This window comes from Vigna radiata, unplaced genomic scaffold, assembly GCF_000741045.1.
Source record: "Vigna radiata var. radiata cultivar VC1973A unplaced genomic scaffold, Vradiata_ver6 scaffold_23, whole genome shotgun sequence".
In the NCBI taxonomy this organism is placed as follows: Eukaryota; Viridiplantae; Streptophyta; class Magnoliopsida; order Fabales; family Fabaceae; genus Vigna; species Vigna radiata.
This window is the reverse complement of record NW_014541837.1, coordinates 2,964,327-2,979,498: the sequence shown is the minus strand read 5'-3', so window position 1 is coordinate 2,979,498 and position 15,172 is coordinate 2,964,327.

Here is a 15,172-nt window from a genome sequence, read left to right as displayed (position 1 = left end):
TTTAACTTTTTCCTTTCTATCTTTGAGTTTTCCCATTTTAATTTGTCTTTCAAAGAAATTGCCATACCATATTTTCAAAATTTAGAACTTTCAACACATGGCAATTCACAACTTGAGTTATGGTTACCTCTTTGGTTCCCACTAACTCAAGACAAAAATAAATTTTTAAAAGATGTAAGGCTTCATAAAATTATAAAGCTAGAACAATCTAACATTAGGAAGCCTTCTTCTAAACATGTTCTTTTATACATCTTGTTGGGTCAATTGAAACTAATCAGTGATATGTTTGATGCTTATTGCAGATTCACATTTGACCCCGGAGGAACTTGTATGAAGTCAACAAAAATAAGTCCTCATAATAAAGACAACCCACCAGATTTGAGGACAAATCCTTTCCAAGAGGGAGGGGATGATACGCGGGGCCCGTGCCCAATAAATAAAGACCAACAACCCAACCCAAGGAGAAGGGTAAAGGTGTCATTTCCACAAAGGGAGAGGGGTGAGCTTAGCATGACAAGGGGGTGCACCAGAAATCCTTTGCACATTAGAAATGTTGTCACATGCTCCTCATATTGTAAACGTGTAATCATGTAGGCGTCTATAAGCTTAGCACATTTAGCCCATGTTTAGAAACGTGGAACGTGATCCATCTTGGATGAGCACGTTTCCATCAACGGCCAAAGGATGAGGGGTCTATAAAACTCACCTTGGCTGCACCATGTATTCACTTTTGGAATGAATATGTTTTTCTCTGCTGATGAATTTCCAGCCCCTAAAACTCTATCCAAAAGCCACCTCAATGAGCTTTCCTTCTCCACCTAGCTTCCTTCCAGTGAAGGCTGCCTGAGCTAGCTTCCATCCACCGTAGAGCTCTTCAAACCATCATCTACACCACCGAAATTCATCCTTCCGTTCCTGCCAAACCATATGCGACCTCATCCGCTGCCTCTGGATCAATTCCGATCATCTTCCGCTGAATTCAATTCCCCTTCCTGGCTGGAGCAACTTCATCATAAGCACTTACTGATGAGTGCTAGACAGGTTTGGGTCAGGCTCGTGACATTAAACAAGCGCTACCTGGGAGGCAACCCAGTTGAATATTTCTTGTTTTTAACTCTGCTCTAAATGTATTATATGCTTGAATGTTGCATTTGAGAGGAGAAAGGCATGAAATTAAAAAATTAAGGGTTGAAATCAGGTGTAACAGGGTTGAGAGTGTGAAGGCAAGCAAAGAAGAAGAAGAAAATTTTAACGCTCACCGCTGAGCGGTCCACTTGACCGCTGAGCGGTGGTGGTACACACCTAGCTCGGACTTTTAAAAGCTGAGTGTTTCTGGGTTTTGCTGCACTTTGAAATCTCTTCTTTGCAGTTCGCCCAAGCGGTCTCCCTATGCCTTAGCACCCAAATTTCACTTTCAAAGGTTTTCCAAAGAGTTTTCCCCACTTTTTTCTCATCACCCATTCATTAAAACCTATTAGTTTGTCAAAAGTTTGGGGTTTTTTGTGAGAGCTTTGAATCGGGAAGCATTTATCATCAATTGGAAAGCAATCTTCCAAGAATTTAGTATCTCCACCCAAGTAAGTAATTCAATTTCATTCCTAGGGTTTCTAAATTTGGAGTTTGATGAAGAACATGTGTAGGAACATGATAAATTAGGGCTTTTGATTTCTATGCATGATTTGATGAAATAAAAACTGTTTGAACTGATTGAATTGCATGAATTTGGTCTGGATTGATGAAATTAGTGATAGAGTGGAGATTAGGGCAGTTTAGAAAAGGTTTAACCCTAGCCGCCGCCGCTGAGCAGTCTGTTTTGACGCTAAGCAATGGTGCGGCTACGCTAAGCAATGGCGCGGCTAGAGGTAAACCGCTGAGCGGTCTCCCTGGACGTTGAGCGGTCTGTAGTGATTTTGCCTGAATGCTTGATTTTTTATGCAGGGATGCTGAGGGGCCCTGTTTTTCCCTTAGTGTTAGCTTGTGCTTAGTTTGGAAGTTGATTGATGGTGTGCTATCCCTTAATGATGATTTTCTGTGGTCTTTTGAATTTTATTTTATGCAGGAATGTCATCATCATCAAGAAGGGTGAAGACTCCTAGCAAAAGGAAGGAGCTTGAGAGGCCACAGAGATTCTATTCTCGTAGGTTCCTCTCTAGGAAGCATGAGGAACATTATGTGACTGTGCAGGAGAGGAGATTACTAATGGAGAGGAAGGCCACTTTCATCCCAGACTTGGCTCCTGAGTTTGGAGCAAAGATCTTGAGGAGAGATTGGGAGAGGTTGGCCACATATCCTACACCAGCCAGCATTGAACAAGTGAAGGAGTTCTACACAAACGCCTTGAACAGAAGACGAGTATCGACTGGGAGGTACATGAGCTATGTCAGGGGGCAGACTGTCCGGTATGACCCTGACACCATTAACAGCTTTTTGGGCACCCAGTGGTCAGGCGAGCAATGCCAGTACGCAGTACGCGTAGGGGGTTTCAGAGACATAGCATATTTTAGGAAGGTCATGTGCCTTCCTGGAAGGCATTTTTTAAACAACCCTAATGGAGTACCCGTCAACATAAAAAGGGCAGACTTGACGCCTTTGGCGAAGTACTGGATGGCATTCACACATGCCAACATTCAGTCGTGCTCCCATGTTTCCGACATCACAATGCATAGGATCATCTTCATCTACTGCATGCTGAGGCAGATGGATGTAAATGTCGGGAAGGTCATTGATGATGAGATCCAGAGTTGTGCTACCACTATGAGTAGCAGGACACTGCTGGGACATCCGTCCCTTACTACCTTCTTGTGCCAGTGCACAGGTGCACCAGAGTATGATCAACCACCAGTGCACAGGTGCACCACTGTTGACTCACTGGCAAGTGTACCATATCGTTCAAGTAATATAATCGTTAAATCCCGATATCGTTGATGGGTGTTGCACCCCATACAAATTTAATGTGCATAAAGAATGCAGTATAGTGCTAGGAAGTGACTCCTAGGTCATCTCTCAAGGACCAAATGTGGTTCGAGAATTAGGTCAGACACGAAGTGGGGGGTGTTCAAAAGTTTGTGAATGCAAATGATTAAATTAAAACTAAACACAACCTAACATAATTGAAAGCATCAAAGTTCATGGAAACATTAAACTAAATATTGCAACAGATAAATATTCAAGCACAACTAAAGCTATTAAAATGCTACAAGTAAGCTAAACATTAAAAACAATTCATCAAGGTAATAATGCAATTAAAAGACATTTAAAAATAAAGGAACTAAAGTGCTTCTCCATCTTAATCACTAACCTGAGGTGTTGGAAGAAATAAAAGTACTTCTAATTAATTAAAATAAAGAAGAAAAAAAATGCTTCAACAATTAAGAAAAAAAAAAGTTTCCTTGCATCAGGCCGTGAACAACTCCATCCAAAGTTGCAGCACATTCTTAAAGCCATAAAAAAAAACAATTCAATAAAATTCTCTCCTCCCATCATCAAAACCGTACGAGTCATTCTCCATTCTCCAAGAAAGCTAATTGGTAAACCAGTAATGAACAACTTCCAAAGCAACTTGCTCTGCATCACCAACTCATTTCTCATTCATCAAATAAATAAAAGTGAAAACTAGATATCCTAAGCCACCAAGAACGTCCCATCATCAACATACAGCATACACTTCTTAAATAAAATCATGGCAAAAAGAAATAGCTAAGCACCGTGCACTTTTTCTAAAAGAAAGCAATTGCTGAAAATGAATTTCTCTCCCCTAGACGTGACATTGAATGATTGAAACTTCAATAAAAAAATACTAAACCAAACTAAAAGACAAGGATTAAATTCATCAAAATAAAGTACTTGGATCTCTCAATCATGCTAGTGTAACAACCCTCTTCTATCTAAAATCAAAAACCAAATTTTCTTCATCAATTAATAGTAGTGCTCATTCTCGAGTAAAAAAAAAATTGTTCAAAAGCAATAGCCAAGTAACAAGTGGTGGCCGGATGCACACCCATTTTCATTCAACCATAATCAAATTGTAAAGGCATGGTTTCAAAGAGAGAAAAAATGAAAAACGTTACAGCCAGCTACGTTCCAAGCCCCTGCCTCCTAAACGTTGCAGCAGCCAATTCCCCTTTTTCTTATGTGACGACTGGTAGGGAATGTTGGAATCCCTAGGGCCATGTGTCCTCTTTTAAGGATGGATGGGGTCCAACCTAAAATAAAAGGAAACCCTAGAGTGACAAGTGTTCTACAATTTGGGCCCATCATAATTATTTAACAATAGCCTTGAAACAATTAAAATTACAATACAACTAAAATTTAAAATGTCTAATTGGAGAGTCTTGAATTTATTTGGTGTCCTCCAAATGTCCCAAATTGTGCTTCCAAAATTTTCCCTGAAAATAATAATGCAAATAATTAGCTCAGAAAATTCAAATTAATTAAAATTAGAATTTCCGGTCAAATNAAGCATAATTANNAAAAACGGGAAAATACCGGACAATTAANCACAATTCCCTGATTAATTCTAGCACAATAAACTAAGTGAAATCAATAAAATATTGACTCATCAAAATAGACCACACTTAGTCTTTTGCACTCCTGGGCAAAATCAAGACGCAAATCAGGGAACAGTTGAACGGACATCAGGGTGGTGACATAGACTCAACAAATAGAAAATAAAGACTCACAATGAAAGAAACAAACAGAATTACACAATTCTCAAGAAATCTGGACGATGAAAGGAAGTGGACAGTATCCCGCACAGAGTCAGAGAAAACAGATACTCAGAGAAATTATCCAAGCAATTCCAAGCATGGCAAAATAATCAATCAGTTCAAGAGGTGAATCAAAAGCAACAAAACCTCACAGATGCACACTATCAGTGTTTCTCTCAAGTGTCTAGGATAAAGAATTTCAACTCAATGCACTCAAGAAAGCAAGCAACAAACAGTCTTGGCAAGTCTCTAATACCAACACTCAAAACATATGCATGTTCAAATCAAAAGGTCTTTTATGGATGAAATGGGGCCAAGGACAACGGAGGATAAAATATAGATGAGAAGCTATAAACCCAAAGAAATAGAGGAGCAATGGGGAACAAGTGAAAACACAGTCAAATCACAACCAAAACCCTCTAATTCAATCCTCTTCTTGACTCCATTATTCACATTTTTTTTCTGTATTTTTTTTTTTCATCTTGTCTCTTTTCTTTTCTCTCTTTTCAGAACACAACTCTAAGAGACAAGATACTCAACATATTTACAAAATCAAAAACAAGAAGAGGAACCAACTAGCCAATTCATCAGAATCTCCCANGAGACCACACTTATTCCCAAAACAATTCCAAAGCTCCAAAATTCCCTAAGGTTAAGGTAAACATGGTTTTTCAGTTAGGGCTAGTGTATGAGCTTCTAAACAAAGAAATGAGGAAAGTAAAGGCTCAAAGGGGCTATCAATGGATCAAAACAGGGTAGGCTCATTTGGCTAGAAAGGCTCAACAACAAAACTGCCTTTATCACTTCCAAACATGCATATCAATCAAGAATCATCAACAAGAGTCAAGTCAAGGCATATGTGCAAGCAATCAAGAGACATATCACAAACAAGAAAGAATATCAAGTGGTCCAAATCTCACACAGGGTATGTCTGTCACAATCAAATCAACCTCTCAAACATTATAATCAGATTCCCAAGCAAAGAAGAGCAAGGATTTCCAATGAATCAGAGTATCAATGAAGTGAAGGAAAAACTGACAACCTAAACAAAGTCCAGAAATCAAAAGTAACAGGTAAAACTGTACACAAGACACAACCAAAACGACCTAGAAAACAAAAAAAATGCAGAAAATAGAAACTAATCAAAGAAAATTCAGAATCTCCCCGAATAGACCACACTTAAACTACACAGTGTCCTCAATGTGTCACAAACATAAGATCAGCAATCAAAACAGGCTACAAATCAAGGACAAGTGCAATAAAACTCAGGAAAGGAGGAGAAGAAGGGAAAAGAAAACTCCCCTGATCATGGTGGCAGTTGCCAATTTTGAACTGTTAGGGAGATCTCTTCCACCACCAGATTCAACAAGGAAGTCTTTAGGAAGAACTGCTTCAGTGTCCATATTTGATCAAGCAGGGAGATGTCCTCCACAACTGGATCTAAGAAGCAGTGATTGTTGATGAGTTGGTTCAGCTGGTGTCTATTTATGTTAAAGCTCTTGTGTATGCTTGCACCTTTGTTTTCCACTGTGGGTGCTTGTTGGTCAAATTCATGTGTACCTCCTGCAACATGGTNAGTGCACTGTGGCTCCACAGAAATAACATGCAGGGGTATAACACCCAATCCCAGTGTAAGAGGCTGAACCTCAAATATACCCTCAGAACATGAATCAATCTCAAATGTAGAAACAATATCAACAGCAGGCTCAGATTCATGTTCAGTGCATGGAGAACAAACATTTAGATGTGATAGCAAAAGGTGGTTCTCATCATGCAAGGAGGGAGAATTAAAAGCATGCTCATCAACAATATAATCATCAACATACATATCATCAGCATAATCATCAACAAAATCAATCAAAGGTATGTTTACCTCCACTTCCCTGAAGATTGGTAGAGTGGTGAAAGGTGAAACTGGTCTACCTATCTCAAAAGTGTTGCTCATATCTGCCTGGTCCTCCAAATCTTCATCAGTCTCTTCAAATGCAAGAGTAGGGATATATAAGGGTGGGAAAGTAGGTGGCACAATAGTAAGCTCGTGACTCTGCTCCCCATCTCCTATGAGGATGGCACCAACATCATCTGGAAGTTGAACAGCCTGAAATGGTGATTCCTCTTAAACATAAGACTGTTCCTCAGTGAGCTGAGTGGCCATCTGCCCCATTTGATCAGTCAAACTCTGAATGGAAGCTCTGGTCTCCTGCTGAAACTCCATGTTCTCTCGCCGGAACTGAATGTTCAGAATAGTCATCTGCTCCAATAACTCCTTCAGTGTAGGCTTAGAAGTAGTGTAAAGATGAGGAGTTGCTTGGGCAGGCTCATGAAACTGCAACTGTTGTGGTTCCTGGACAGGGGGAGAAGGCACACCAGAATTCTGGAATGGCTGATATTGCTGTGGAGCATCATACCATCCCAAGCTAGGGTCATTCCATCTAGGATCGTTGTTGTAGCCATGCTGAGCACGGAAGAATTTATCCAAGAACAGTTGCTCAAGATCTTCCCAAGAGGTGATGGATCCTGGAGGAAGAGAATACAACCAATTCCTTGCTGCTTCTTGTAATGAGTGTGGGAATGCCCTTAAGAACATGTGATCAACTGGGACATGTGGAGGCTTCATTGAAGAGCAAATGATGTGGAATTCCTCCAAATGTTTATGTGGGCATTCACCTGCAAGACCATAAAACTTAGGCAGTAAACGTATCAGTCCAGAGGTGAGAACGCAATGAACATCATCCTCATTAAGTGAAGCTGGCTCCCTAGGAGCACTCTCAGGAATAGAAGGATGAGTCATATTGTTCTCAACATAGAAATCAGCAGAATATGCATGAGAAGAAATATCAGAGTTAGATTCAGAAGGAGAATCAAAGTCATGGACATAGGCAGAAGAAACATTATTAACAAAATCAAAATAGGTAGACATGTAGAAGAAAAAGGGAGAAAAGAAGAATGGAATGAAAATATGCAACTAAAGCTATCTAAATGCAACACACATGACACGACACACAAAACGGAACAACACACTCACAACACGAGACAAAACACAACACACACAAACACCACAAAAGACCTAAAACCGAACCGTTGGTCCCCGGCAACGGCGCCAAAATTTTGATGGGTGTCGCACCCCATACAAATTTAATGTGCATAAAGAATGCAGTATAGTGCTAGGAAGTGACTCCTAGGTCGTCTCTCAAGGACCAAATGTGGTTCGAGAATTAGGTCAAACACGAAGTGGGGGGTGTTCAAAAGTTTGTGAATGCAAATGATTAAATTAAAACTAAACACAACCTAACATAATTGAAAGCATTAAAGTTCATGGAAACATTAAACTAAATACTGCAATAGATAAATATTCAAGCACAACTAAAGCTATTAAAATGCTACAAGTAAGCTAAACATTAAAAACAATTCATCAAGGTAATAATGCAATTAAAAGACATTTAAAAATAAAGGAACTAAAGTGCTTCTCCATCTTAATCACTAACCGTGAGGTGTTGGAAGAAATAAAAGTACTTCTAATTAATTAAAATAAAGAAGAAAGAAAAATGCTTCAACAATTAAGAAAAAAAAAAAGTTTCCTTGCATAAGGCCGTGAACAACTCCATCCAAAGCTGCAGCACATTCTTAAAGCCATAAAAAAAACAATTCAATAAAATTCTCTCCTCCCATCATCAAAACCGTACGAGTCATTCTCCATTCTCCAAGAAAGCTAATTGGTACACCACTAATGAACAACTTCCAAAGCAACTTGCTCTGCATCACCAACTCATTTCTCATTCATCAAATAAATAAAAGCGAAAACTAGATATCCTACGCCACCAAGAACGTCCCATCATCAACATATAGCATACACTTCTTAAATAAAATCATGGCAAAAAGAAATAGCTAAGCACCATGCCCTTTTCTAAAAGAAAGCAATTGCTGAAAATGAATTTCTCTCCCCTAGACGTGACATTGAATGATTGAAACTTCAATAAAAAAAAATACTAAACCAAACGAAAAGACAAGGATTAAATTCATCAAAATAAAGTACTTGGATCTCTCAATCATGCTAGTGTAACAATCCTCTTCTATCTAAAATCAAAAACCAAATTCTCTTCATCAATTGATAGCAGCGCTCATTCTCCAGTAAAAAAAAATTGGTCAAAAGCAATAGCCAAGTAAAAAGTGGCGGCCGGATGCACACCCATTTTCATTCAACCATAATCAAATTGTAAAGGCATGGTTTCAAAGAGAAAAAAAATGAAAAACGTTACAGCCAGCTACGTTCCAGGCCCTTGCCTCCTAAACGTTGCAGCAGCCAATTCCCCTTTTTCTTATGTGACGGCTGGTAGGGAATGTTGGAATCCCTAGGGCCATGTGTCCTCTTTTAAGGATGGATGGGGTCCACCCTAAAATAAAAGGAAACCCAAGGGTGACAAGTGTTCTACAATTTGGGCCCATCATAATTATTTAACAATAGCCCATTGCAAAAGTTTGTCTAAAAAGTTTAAACAATTAAAATTACAATACAACTAAAATGTAAAATGTCTAATTGGAGAGTCTTGAATTTATTTGGTGTCCTCCAAATGTCCTAAATTGTGTTTCCAAAATTTTCCCTGAAAATAATAATGCAAATAATTAGCTCAGAAAATTCAAATTAATTAAAATTAGAATTTCCGGTCAAATGAAGCATAATTAGGAAAAACGGGAAAATACCGGACAATTAAGCACAATTCCCTGATTAATTCTAGCACAATAAACTAAGTGAAATCAATAAAATATCGACTCATCAATCGTTCTTCCCAAGAGACTCGAAAGGCCTTATCGTTCGTGTGAATCGAATTCATAAGACTTGTAGAGAAAAATTAATTGTTGTGGATGCAAAGAAAGAAAATAAACATGCAATGTGTTTGATTCAATTGACGAAAAAGACTATGGATGAATGGAGTTGTTGGGGGTTGACAATTTCATCTTATTCGCTCCCTCTTATCTACTCCTCTTTTTAATGTGCTTGATTATCTAATTGTTATGCAAACTTTCTTGGCCTACCCTTAATCCGATCGCTCAGCGAAAAGAGCCTATTACTAATTACCGGCTTGCTATCCCTAGCCTCCCCTAGCAATTAGCAACGCATTATCGAACAGAAGCAAAAACAATCGATCGTCCTACCTCCCTATCCCTAGGTGGTATTTCATTAATCAAGGAATTTCTCACCAGTTCATGACAGTACTGTACGTTCCCGTATCAATAGAGACAAACAANANTTATCNAATGAGTTAAACGATAAAAGCTTTAAGCGCAGATGAGAACCCAAAAATTGATAATCAAAGCATATGACAAATCATATAAATAAACAAGAGTTCAATAAAAGAGAGTTTCAAAAGATCACATTGTTTCCCCCAACAACAAAAGGGTTTAGTTCACCATTGTCATGGTGAACTTAGATGAAAATAATGGAAGAATGGAAGAACAAACCCTAGATAAGAAGAAAAGGAGCCTAAGCATCCAAGATATCTTCTCCAAGGAGTGAAAATTAGGTCTGGTCGCCCCTTTCTGTCAAAATAATGAGAATGAAATCGTAACAGGGCTATTTATAATTGAGGAGTGTCACAGAAAACAGACCCAAGCCTAGCGGACAACCGCCCGATGGCACACTTATGCCGCCCGGCGGTTTAACCATAATCGCGCCACCGCCCGGCGGTAGGGGGCCACCGTCCGGCGGTTTGCCCCTAATCGCAAATCTGCCCAGCCACGCCAGGTGCCTGCTCCTCGCCTTGGACCACCCAGCGGTGAATTTTGCCGCTGGGGGGTTCCTAGACTCTTCTTTTCTTCAATTTTCTTCTTCTGTTTTGAGTCTAAGACCTTCATCTTCAACCCCAATCTTCATTTTCATCAAAATCACTACAAAACAATGCAAAACAAGCATAATATCGCTAAAAACAGCTTTTGACTCTCGACTAACTCATTTATTGGGTTTCACTTGATTCTAAGCTCATTCTAAGTCTTAAAGGGTGTAATTTGGTCTAAATTGACATATGAAAATAACTGTTTTTCAACCGTTATCAACCATGGACGAGTTTCATGGAGCTATGGCTTGGCCTTAGGAGCAGGCACATGGTAGCGGGTTTGGAGCAGCTGGAGCACCAAGCAGAGATGAGGATGACCAGGAGGATGACTTTGAGGATGCAGTGGCTGGTGATGAGGATGACTCAGACGAGGATATGGACTGAGAGGGCATCTACTGATGGATGCCAAAGCTTAGGACAAGGATTTTTCTTTCACTTTTGTATTTTGTTTTTTTAGACTAGGTTGAATTTTAGTTATTGGTGTTTATGATTGGCTTGTACACTGATTCTGATGGTGGTTTGGTATATGTTATTGCATGATGAGCTATATGATGATGATTGGATGTGAATGATGATTGAGTTGTATTTCATGTATATATCCAAGTGAATGGTTCACTGATAACTCTCTAATTTGCATACTTTTCTGTGTTTAGAAGTCTAGGTTAGTGTATTTTTCTTTCTAATTGTTTAGAATTAGGCTAATTTTAGGATTTTTCTTTATATTTGTAGTTTTATAAAATTCTAGTTAAAAATAGGTTTTTAGGTATATTTTAGTACTTTTAGGAGGAAATTAATTTTCTGTTAATAAAGAAAGAAAAAACATAAAAATAAAAATAAAATAAAATACAAGAAAGATAATTTTTAGGTTGAATTTTTCTTTTATTTTTCTTTAATTGTTAGATTGATATTTTTTCTTTGTAGATTGGGCCATTGCATTGAATTTAGCTGCTAATTAGAAGCTTTGTGCTACAAAAAATGAATTGGGCCGCAGAAGATGCTGGATTGGAAAAGAAATTGGGCCTATTGGTCTACTGATTGGAAGCAAATTGGAACACTGCTGCCATTGGAGTAAATTGGCGATTGATTCATTTCTGAAGCTGTTGAAGCAATTAACTTGGGCCCTGATAAATTGGGCTGCACACTTGGCCTACCACACTTCTCATTTAATTGGGATGGTGTTGAAGAAGTTAATTGGGCTGTCAATGCTGAGATAGGCTTAACTGAAATGGTGAGTTTCACTGGAGGCAGCAGTTAGGGTCATTGTAGAGCAGTTCATTTGAGAAAAAAAGAACATTCCCGTGAGCGTTTCATTTAGAGAAAGCACTCCCTAGAGCTAGGGCATGTGCGAGAGCGAGAGGAGCTCCTTGGTGCTGGAAGCTGATTCCGAACCTCAAGTTTAAAGCTGAACCAAAAGCAGAGTATGATAAAAGAGGTGATCGGAGCGCTTGAAGAAGAGATCGAACCGACGAGGATCTATGACCGTCCAATGGAGAAAGCGAAACGCCCAAGTGAAGAAGGTTTCTCTTTTATAGATTTTTTTCTTTGTTCTAGTTTTCAGACCCTATATAAAGGGGTTCTTCCATGTAAATACACACAGACTCTTAGACTGAGACACTTTTCAGCTTCTTTTACAGTTTACATTTTTTTAGTTTTTAGTTTTTGAAGAGTAGTTAGAGTGATCGAGAGCTTAGGGTTTGCGTTTACGCTTTCCACAAGAGTAGATTCTCGTTTCTCTTGCGTTTGACCGAACATTCACGGTAAGTGACAGTCGTGATGATCGCGATTGCGTTTCGTTCGGTAATCTCTCTTGTAAACATCATTCTTATCAATAAACTCTCGGTTACTTTGATTTTCTCTGTGTTAATTGCTTTACTATTTTGTTATGATGATTGCTTTTCGTTCTTGTGTTCTTATGTGAATGTGTTCTTGTGTTGTTTCTAAAGGAAAATTGATTTGAACTCATAAATCTGCATATTGAAATTCCTTTTTGGAATTATATGACCCCGAGGTGGGCGTAAATGAACGGGATGTCTTCCCGAGCCAGATGAGAGTTTAATCAATGAAAAAATATTTTAATTCATGTTCTTTTAGTTTCTGCGAGTGGTTATTTGTAGATTTGGAATTGAATTTGTTTTGATTTGGTAAATCAATTGATTGTTATTCATTTTAAGTTCTATATTAGAACTTGAGACCCCGAGGTGGGCAAATTATGAACGGGATGTCTTCTTGTATAATAATAATTCAATTGATACGCCATTTCAAGCAAATTTAGTTCAGCTTTGTGACTTTTATCCAACAACTTTATTTTGTTTAGTAGTTTAGTTAAAAATTGTGATTTTTTACTCACTGATCTTGTTCTGTTTGGTAGTTTAGGTTATATTTTGTTAGTAATTATTGGAGTTAGTTCTGATTCATGAGTTTCTCACCTAATTCTTTGCCTTTAATCATTAGTTCTAGGTATTTCTTGTTGATTTTTCTTCATTGTAGATTTTACAATTTTGTCTGCAACATTAAATTTCAATACCTCTGATTTGTACATATTCATTTAGCTTTTAGGATTTGTTTAGTTTTAATTTCCAATTCCAGTTGTTTATTTACAGTTCTGATTTTTTATTATTTTGATTGCATTTAATTCTCATATTAGTTTAGGTTCTATTTTTGTTTTAGGTAGTTTAGAATACTGATTTCTTTTATTTCATTTCATTTCATTTTAATTTTCTTTCTATCTTTTAAACAGATTTTCTTTTTAGTTTCATTTCTTTCAACTTCATTTTTATTTCCCCACCTTGCATTAGTTAATAGGTAGTAAATAAGGAAATAAAATACAAGACAAAACTTTACACTTTGAACTTAATTTTAGTCGAGTCCGAGGATTGATACTCAGGTTGACCCTTATACTACATTAGTGGGAAAACTTAGTTTGTTCTGATTTTAGGCGACAAAAATCAATTTAACATTCACTAATTTATGTGAACAGATGTGTGGTGATTTATGATTGTGGTTTTGATGCTAAGCAGGGTGTATGAGTGAATGGTGTGTGAGAAAGCATGTTGTATGAGGTATTGAGCTCCAGAGTATTCATTGATATATGTATTGTTCATAGGGAAGCATGAATGATATTGCCTGAGTCTTTATGATTGATTGAATTGCATGTGTATTGATGGGTGTCGCACCCCATGCAAAACTTAATGTGCATAAAAGAGTGCAGTATAGACTACGAAGTGACTCCTAGGTTGTCTCTCAAGGACCAAATGTGGTTCAAGAATTAGGTCAAACACGAAGGGGGGGTTGCGAAAGGTTTGTGAATGCGGATGAACTAAATCAAAAGACGGATGCAAACAGAAATGCAAATGGAATCAAATGCAGAATAAAAATGGTTGGTCATTAACAAAATTACTATGCTTCCTATCCCAGATCAACGACAAGTACACACTACTCTAATCCAAATCCGACACGAATCACAGACTAACTCGGTCTTCAAAATTACAGACTAACTAAATGCAATGCACAAATTTAATCAGTCATTCACCATACAGTCTAATCAACTAAGCAAAGAATAAACACTGATTAAGCAACTACGCGTATACCTAATCGCAGGCAGACAACAGATTAAATATTAAGTAGAATCAAAGCAGCAGTATGGCAATTAAAGTTCAAAAGTCTCAGGGAAGCAAAGTAATTTCATTAACAACCAACCTGACTAACCTAGGCTAACATAGCAATTAAATTAACACAATCAAAAATACTAAACAACTTTAAAGTAAAAGAAAACATTAAACGCCTAACACTGTAACACAAATATCTAGCATAGTTAAAATTATTAATATGCATCACTAAATTAAAAAGATGAAAAACTACTCAACATATAATGTAAAATATTTTAAAGCAAAAGAAATAAGAAAACACAAACTTTTTCTACCGTCTCATGTGAAACATGCACCTCCCAAAAGAAAATTAAAATTGCAAAATGCTTGAAGAAGTCCCCTTTGCCGTGATATGTTAGAAGAAAAGAAAATGAGAATGTGCTTTTCCAAATTAATCCTGTCATTCAGTCATGACCTCCTTGTTTTATCATGAATCATGCTTCATCAAAGGAATTGGAATTGTGCTTGTGAAATAAAAAAAAAAAAAAATAAGAAACCGTGGCAGTGAGCTCCAGACCATGCTATCATGTTTTCCAAGCAATGCATTAATTTTTTTCTCCAAATGCCATCTCCATACAACACACACCTACTTCCACCTTATCACTTCTTCATTTCCAAATAAATAATAGGGCTAAATTCCTACACCTATTTGGTTGCCAGCATCCCACACCTCCATCCTACTTAATCTATTTTCAATTCATTAAAAGAAAAGCAAAGAAAATAAAATGTTAGCACCTCATTCACGGGAATCAACACCTACTACCACTTATACACTTCTTCAATCATTCAAAGTGAAATAAAACCCAAGAAAAACATCCAATCATCGGACCCACAACCAATTTCATTCAATGAAGCTTAAAAGAAAAACATTGTAAATTCCAAATAAAATAAGTTCCAAGTCTAGAAGCAATAACTAAAACCCCTTTTTTTAACATTGCACAATGATGTGACGGTGTGCTGCTGCTTCCCTTTTCAATTGAAAGTCCAACATAGC